The sequence below is a fragment of the Triticum dicoccoides genome, chromosome 7A, assembly GCF_002162155.2.
Source record: "Triticum dicoccoides isolate Atlit2015 ecotype Zavitan chromosome 7A, WEW_v2.0, whole genome shotgun sequence".
Taxonomy (NCBI): Eukaryota; Viridiplantae; Streptophyta; class Magnoliopsida; order Poales; family Poaceae; genus Triticum; species Triticum dicoccoides.
Genome location: NC_041392.1, coordinates 194,757,623 through 194,765,578, shown reverse-complemented (window position 1 = coordinate 194,765,578; position 7,956 = coordinate 194,757,623).

Here is a 7,956-nt window from a genome sequence, read left to right as displayed (position 1 = left end):
TTGATTTCGTATCCAACGGCTGCAAAATCGACTGACCAGAGATGAAGAAGTCAGTCGACCGATGTGTAGCCTCACCTTGCTTGTGCGTTCAGTTTCGACAGCAAAATTCAGTTTCGACAGTTAAGTTCAGTTTCGACAGTTAAGTTCAGTTTCGACAGTTAAATTCAGTTTCAACAGTTAAGTTCAGAGATGAGCGGCTGATGTATTTTACATCTAGCACTTTGTGGTTACGTCATGTATTGGAGATGCTATTAGAATTCCACTCAGGTTAACATTGTTCATTGTCTCTCTTGTCCTACTTCAGCCTCGGTGTCGTACAACACACCGGAGCTGCTCCAATGATGAAACCCTCCATCACAGCGGAGCAGTACCTCGGGCTCCATCTCCAGATGCCTAAGGTCTTCTTCCCCTCCTTCGATAGCCAAGTCAGCCGGAGCATCCTCACCGGCCAACCCAATCACGCTGAGATCGACATGGCTTCGCCAAAGAGGTTGTACACTTGTTCCATCTCTTTTTTACTCTACATGTTATATATATTGTCCACTGAGCACTCGTAGTAACGGGAAATACGATTATTTTATCCTACTATATGACAAGCAGTGAGGTACCAGGCAACTTAGCTATCCGTGATGTACTCTCTTAAATGCCATCATTATTTATCTCTGCGCGTTTGAGATGTGCATTTGTCGATGGGCCTCGGAGTTGAGCTAGTATGGCAGTGGCATGGGTCCAAAGTAATAGAAGTAGCACAAAAACATTTTTTAGTGTAGGATTTTCCTTGCTCAAGCCTGCCTACTAGAATCGCCAATGCTTGAAAGGAAAAGTGAATGAAAAACATCGGAATTGGAAAGTTTCCTATGGTACTACTTTTCATGAATTTGGTGCAAAGGAATGGATCAAAGGAAAACTGTAGGATTTGTTCCTTTAGTGTCTCCTTGAAAGAAAACCGTAGGAATCCTAATTTCCACTTCTCCTCCTTTTCATATTCCTATTCATCAAGCACAAGACTAAGAGATAGTAGCATAATAGCATTATAACCGTACATTTTCTTGTGGTTTGACTTAATCTCACCATGCTTTTTTGCATCCTGTGATCTTCCAATTATTGTGAATCAAACACCCAGATTGGCAGAAATCATGTGGTTTTAAATTCTCTGTTTTGCACATGCATTCCTGTCCTATTCCTGTCTATTTCCTATCCCTGCATTGTTAGAATCCTCAAATTCAAACAAGCCCTTACTCAATTACTTCTTTTACAGATATGTGTCAAAGAAAACCTTGTGTGGTTTGTCTTGCTCCTGCGGCACTGTGTTCCACCCCAACTCAGCTGCTCCAACGACGGAAGGGTTCACCACAGCAGGGATCCGCTCTCCAGACTGTCTTTCGCCGCCTCATATCTTCTTCCCCGCCGCCGGCAGCCACGGCAACTGCATTACCATCATCAACTGAGCAGATGACCTTGAGGACTACATGGGTCCGCAAGAGAGGTCGCACTCTTCCCTGTCTGCTTACGTTATGCATTGCTTAATATGATGACATGCTACATTATCATCGTGTTCACCTATTAGACTCCGAGTCAGGTCCAAACTAATGCTGAAACTTGAGTTTTTAAATGGTTGTGGGGTACATATTGGGGCAGCAATCAGTACTATCTGTCTACTATCTGGTTAATCTCCGGTGTCTACTATGAGTTTCATGTTGGGTGCAAACAAACATTAAAGGAGCCATTATCTGTATTTTTTAACTAAAGCTATTATCTGCCTGCTATCATTGGTTTTGGGTCTATCCACAGTTTGCTACCATCACTCTGGATTTGTGCATGCACTCCTTACATAATCTCACTATGTTTTATTCCTATGCATGCCAGTTATCATACACAATGGAACTGATCATGTAGAGCAAAAGAGACGAGCCTTGCATGGCAATAAAATTTCATGCAGACGTCATTCCATGGTGGGCGCAAAGGCAGCCCCCTCCACCCATTTCAGATCGTAATCAAGAGGAAGATAACTATTCTGAGGGGGATTCAGAAGGAGAAGACCACCCCTATTTACCCCATGAGGTCTTCGCTCTAACTTGGCATGCTGATGTTGGTAATATCATGCATATGGTGCCTTGCATTGCTTACTGTATACATTAAAGATGTCATCTGCTTAGTTTAGACATGCTTTGTGTCAATGCCATCTGTTTAGTTTCTTTATCGTATATGTGAATCATGCAATGCCATCTTGTCTAGCCAAGCATCATATATGTGAATTTTGCAATGCCACCCTGGTTAGCCAGTCATCTTATATGTGAATTATATCATGCCATCATTTTTTATTACGTGTTAAATTTGTCAACAATTTTAGTACATTCAATTACTCTTCCTGTGCATCAGCCATTCGGCACGGTCATGGAAAAATCTGGAGTGGAAACAAGGTCTTCAGAGCAGACAATGCTATCTGACGAAGCGCATGTCTTGCTGGTTACCGAGAGCTCCTCAGAGGAGGATTCAGAGACAGATGACCAGTCATATCCCCCCCCCCCGAGGTGCATGCCCTAACTTGGCAGGGTTATGTTGCTCATATCATGCGTATGGTATCTTGCATTGCTATGTCATTTGCTTAGTTTAGACATGCTTTGTGTGAATGACACCTGTTTAGTGTCTAATTACCATATATATGAATTATGCAATGCCATCTTGTTGCAAGACATTATATATGTGAATTATGCAATGTTATCTTGTTGCAAGGCACTATGTATGTGAATTATGCAATGCCATGCTGTTTAGGCAAGCGCCATATATGTGAATTATATCACGCTGTCGTTTTTTTGTATTTCTCATTGCTTTTGTCGACAATGTTTGTATATTCAACTGCTCTTCCTGTGCATCAGCCATTTGAATTGGTGATGGAGAAATCTGGAGTGAAAACAAGGTCTTCAGAGCAGACAATGCTACCTGCTGAAGCAGATATCTTGCTAGTTATAGATAGCTCTTCAGAGGAGGATTTAGAGGCAGATGACCAGTCCTATTATCCCCCCGAGTTGTATGCTCAAACTTGGCAAGGTTATATTACTCATATAATGCATATGTTGTATTGCAATGCTTAGTTTTTACATCATATACACAATATTGAATGACATCTCCTTAGTTGACACATCATATATGCGATTGCCCTCTGCTCACTTCCTTAGTATATAAATCATATATTTGAATTATGTCATGCCATGATGTTTACATAGACAGCATGTATCTGAATTATGGCATGCCAACCCATTTTCTAAAGACATAATATAGTTATATCATCTCATCCTGTTTACATAGTCACCATATTTTAAATTATGTCATTCTATCCGTGAATTATATCATGCCATCATGTTTCCATCGACGACATGTTTGTGATTTATGGCATGCCAACCACTTTAATAGACACATCGTATAGTTATATCATGTCATCCTATTTACATAGTCATCTTATTTTGAAGTATGTCATTCTATCATGTTTAGTTAGCCATCATACATGTGAAATGGTGTCATGCTATCCTGTTTAATTAGCCATCATATATGTGAAATTATGTCCTGCTATTCTGTTTGCTTAGACAACATAAATGTGAATTATTTCATACCCTGTTTTCTTCCCTACTATCCATTGCACCTGTCTATCTTACAATGTCTGTACATTCAATTACTTTTCTTGTTTATCAGCCATTTCAATTGGAGGGACTGATGGCAGTATCCGTGGGAGTAAAAACACGGTCTTCAGAAAAGATCATGCTACCTGTCGATGCAGATAGAACCATGGTTGTACTTGCCCAAGAACCAGACCCACCACACATAACCCACACTCATGCAGATTGTACCCCTACCCAGTTGGACAGAGAACCAGCTACACCCCTTCTAACCCCAACCCCAGCAAATAGACACCCGGTTCCTGTTGACCCAGCACCGTCTCCACCACAGAGCACCCAAACACGAGCAGTTAGTAAGGCAACTGCAGTGCCCAAATCACAAGGACCACCACTCCGAACCCGAAGTCAACGCTTAAAGCAAAAGAAGAATTGTTCTTGGGTCAGGTTCCGTAGCTATGGTTCATACTACTTTGCTCTTGCATCACTGTATTTACTGATACCAACTAATTTCAAATTTGAAGGATGCAACTGAAACTCCAATGGCACAACAAGTATGTTTTAAACCTGTTTCTTCAATGTGTTTGGTTGTTTGCTGTTGTAACTTGCTCTATGTTGATTTCAGTTTCAATTGAATAAACAGTTATGTTCTCATGCCATGCACATTACAAGTGTTGTTATTGCTGTGTAGTTTCCCACACTTATATTCTGTCTATGCTGCTTTGTCTTAAATAGATATGATTCGAACTCTATCTATCTTGATTTGGCAACATAAACTAGAATGATATAGACCATAAAGTGACCATAATACATAGATATATGTTTGTTTCATGCTGTTATCCTGTCCACCTTACTACTTAACTGGTTTACCAAAATGAGTTTCATATACTACATCGTAAACCTGAGATGTGTTTGTTTGTTTCTCTTTTAGAACGCGGATAAAATATTGGAGAACAGTACCCTGTTATGCAATGGTAAAGTAAGTAATGCAGATAAGGTTCAAGATAGTGAGACATCCCTGTTGGTCTCCAAGAAAGCTGATAAAAACTATATTGAAGACACTGAGACAACCCCAAAGTCATGTCTTGATGTAGTGTTCGAGTTACTGGCTACCACTGCTGGCACTAGCTCTTCAAACTTGTTGCCTGAATCAGTTCGACTTCTTGACTCTCAACTTCAAGTTGAAAGACATCGATCAGATGTTATGCGACAGGAAACCGAAGGACTGAGGAAGTCCCTGCAGAATTCAGATGCATACTTTCTGGTGCAACAGCAAGCGCTGGAGGACTTAAGCGCCAAACAAGAGAAAGTTAATAAGCTTGCTAAGCATCTTGCCAGCATTATGGGTACCCAGGATATTGTTTCTTGAGCTCTTCTGAAGTGGTTTCAGTTCTGGACTTGTTTTGCTGCGGCATTTATATGCTGCTGTGTTCCCTATATTTGCACTGGTGGCGAACTTTGATGCCCAATGGATGTAATATGTGTAATAGCCGTGATAGCCTAGTGTAAGTTGCTTCCTTATTTATTTCCTTGTTGTCTTGTTTATTTGTTTGCTTTTAGTCAGTGCAGTTCTTTTTCTGTGGTTTGCTAGTGGCTGCAATAACCTATTTTTTAAAACTAGGCCACAATAACCATGGGCTAATATTTACTGTAGTGACACTGGGCCTCCTACGGGCCGTAGAAACAGTGGGCCTTCTATGGGCCGTATAAACAGTGGGCCTTCTACAGGCCATAGAAATAGTGGGCCTTCTATGGGCCGTAGAAACAATGGGCCTTCTACGGGCCGTAGAAACAATGGGCCTTCTACGGGCAGTATCATCAATGGGCCTTATACGGGCCGTATGATCGATTGGCCAAACATGGGCCAAACAGACCGCATTCTGGCCATAAACGGGCTAGAGTTGGAATCGTCCGTTCATGGGCCGACCATAACGGGTCATCGTTAATAGGCCGTATTTGATGACGCTACGAAAACGGCCCGACATATTAACGGACCACAAACGGGCCGACTGTAACCATTGGCTGAATTTGGCCCACAAGCAGAAAATGACAGTAACGGGCCGTAAGTGAAAGAATGCTGGAAAATAGCCCAAGAATGAATGGGCTCTGAGAAGATCGAAAGATAACATGGGCTCGAAACGGCCTAACGTAATAACGGGCCGTTAATGGGTATAAATTGATACACTGTTATTTACGAGCCAGTTTCACCACGGGCCGTTAATGGGTGTAAAGTGATACACTGTTCATTACGGGCCAGTTTCACCACGGGTCGTTAATAGGCCAAGAGTTACATAGGGCCTCATATGGGCCGAAAGACGTCATGGGCCATACATGGGCCATAAGTAAAAACGGGCTGGAATCATATTGGATGGCCCAAATGACGCTATTGGGCCTAATTCGAATAGGGTGTAATGGGCCTTGGGTTAGCGGGCTGTAAATGGGCTATATGCGAACAGGCCGTTAACAGGCTTTCCATGGGCCGGGCCGCCACCTTTTGACCAAGTCAAACGGGCCAGCCTTTTCACATGAATGGGCCTCTGTTGGGCCGTGCCACGTGTCGACGTATCATAGGCGCCTTCTGTCCAATGAGTGGATGACATCTGTCCCAGCGATGAGCTGACACATGTTTCCTCCAGCCAATGATGATTTTACACGTGGAAAATCCCCATTGGCCGGGGCCGTTAACGGGTTATCGGATCCAAAACCCGACACGATAGCTTAACGACATTCCGTTATGGTGGATGCCATGTGTCGGTCACCCTTGACAAAAGCACTTCTGTGACCCGCGATTTATCGTCATGGAAGTGGACACTTCCGTGATGATAATTTTGGTAATGTCATGGAACACTTCTACGACAACACAGGTATGACTATCTTGATTCTGTCATAAATTTTTCATGGATGTACATGCATGACAGAAAACGTGACCTACTGTGACAAACATGTATCATCACGGAAGCGTTTTTTTGTAGTGGTGTTGTAGACAATTTCTTACGAATAACCATCTCCATTGTGTTTGCCATGGATCTATTTTTTTTCTTATTATTAGGTACCCACCCCTGCTAATGATATTTAGATGAAATGCTATAATACAAAAGTACAAAGGCAACATACCATTCATTGTTTGCCTATTCTACAAAAGCTTTATAAGTTCACATGATACAAAGGCATTCAAAATAGTACAGATGTTTTACAAGTCCAATGTCAGCATATGTTCTTATCTATGCGCCCAAGAGAGGCTCTAGGTGGGCGCATCGGCACCACCTTGCGGTGATGCTTCATGGTCTGCTTCGAGCTCCTGGCCACGCCTTCCAGTGTCATTAGCTGGTGCCATTTATATCTCTAAAGCACACAACTAACAATCTATTCCTCATGTGCAATCCAACTAAAATCAAGCTACATGTAAAAAAATGAGCAGGTTATTTAAAATGTAAGCGAGCTAAATCCTAGTAGCACGTATACGCTAGTACTCTATAGAGAAGATAAGCAGAAGATAAAGTAAAGAAGTTGTAGGAGTTTCCAATGTAACTAAGAAGTTGAAGCAGTTTACATTTTAGATATAAAGAAGAGAAGTTGTAACAATTGCCATTGTAACAGATAAGCGGACCCAATTTGAATTCTACATAGAATATAAAACAGAGAAGTTGTAGCAATACAAATTGTAACAGAGAATTGGATACAGAATGCTTTTTTATAGAGAAGACAATCCCGGGTAGTTGTAGATATTTCCATTGTAACACATAAGTGGAACCAGTTTGCATATTATGGAGAAGATTAAGCAGAGAAGTTGTAACTCGTAAGTGAAACAATTTGCATTTTACAGAGAAGAAATAGAGAAGTTGTGGCAGCTTCTATTTTAATAGAGAAGTTGAAGCACTCTAAATTTATAGAGAAGATGAAGCATTTGCAGCGTAGACAAAACTTGAAGCAGTAGGTGTAAGTGCATCTAGTGCCCCTTAGTGATTTTGGTGTATTGAAGACTTATAGGTTAAGGGACTAATGTGTTTGTGAGTGTACACAGGTCTATAAGTCTATGAGGAGTTTGATACTTACAGAGAAAGTCGACCCCTAAAAGTGAATGTCTTCAACTGAAGACTTTGGCTTTCTGAAGACATTGAAAGTGAAGAAATTGGCATGATCCTGAAGACTTGATATTCATGCGAGGAATATGAAGCTTGAAGACTTTTGTTTTCGTAGTTTCATTTTTCTCTTTCTTGAGTCATAGGAAACACCGTACTGTTAAAGGGGGTCGAGGTAAAACTAAGGAAAAGTTTCCAAGTGATGCTCATCTGAAAATCCTACACCTACCAATCCTTTCGAGTGAAGCCATTGGAAATCTCATACAGTT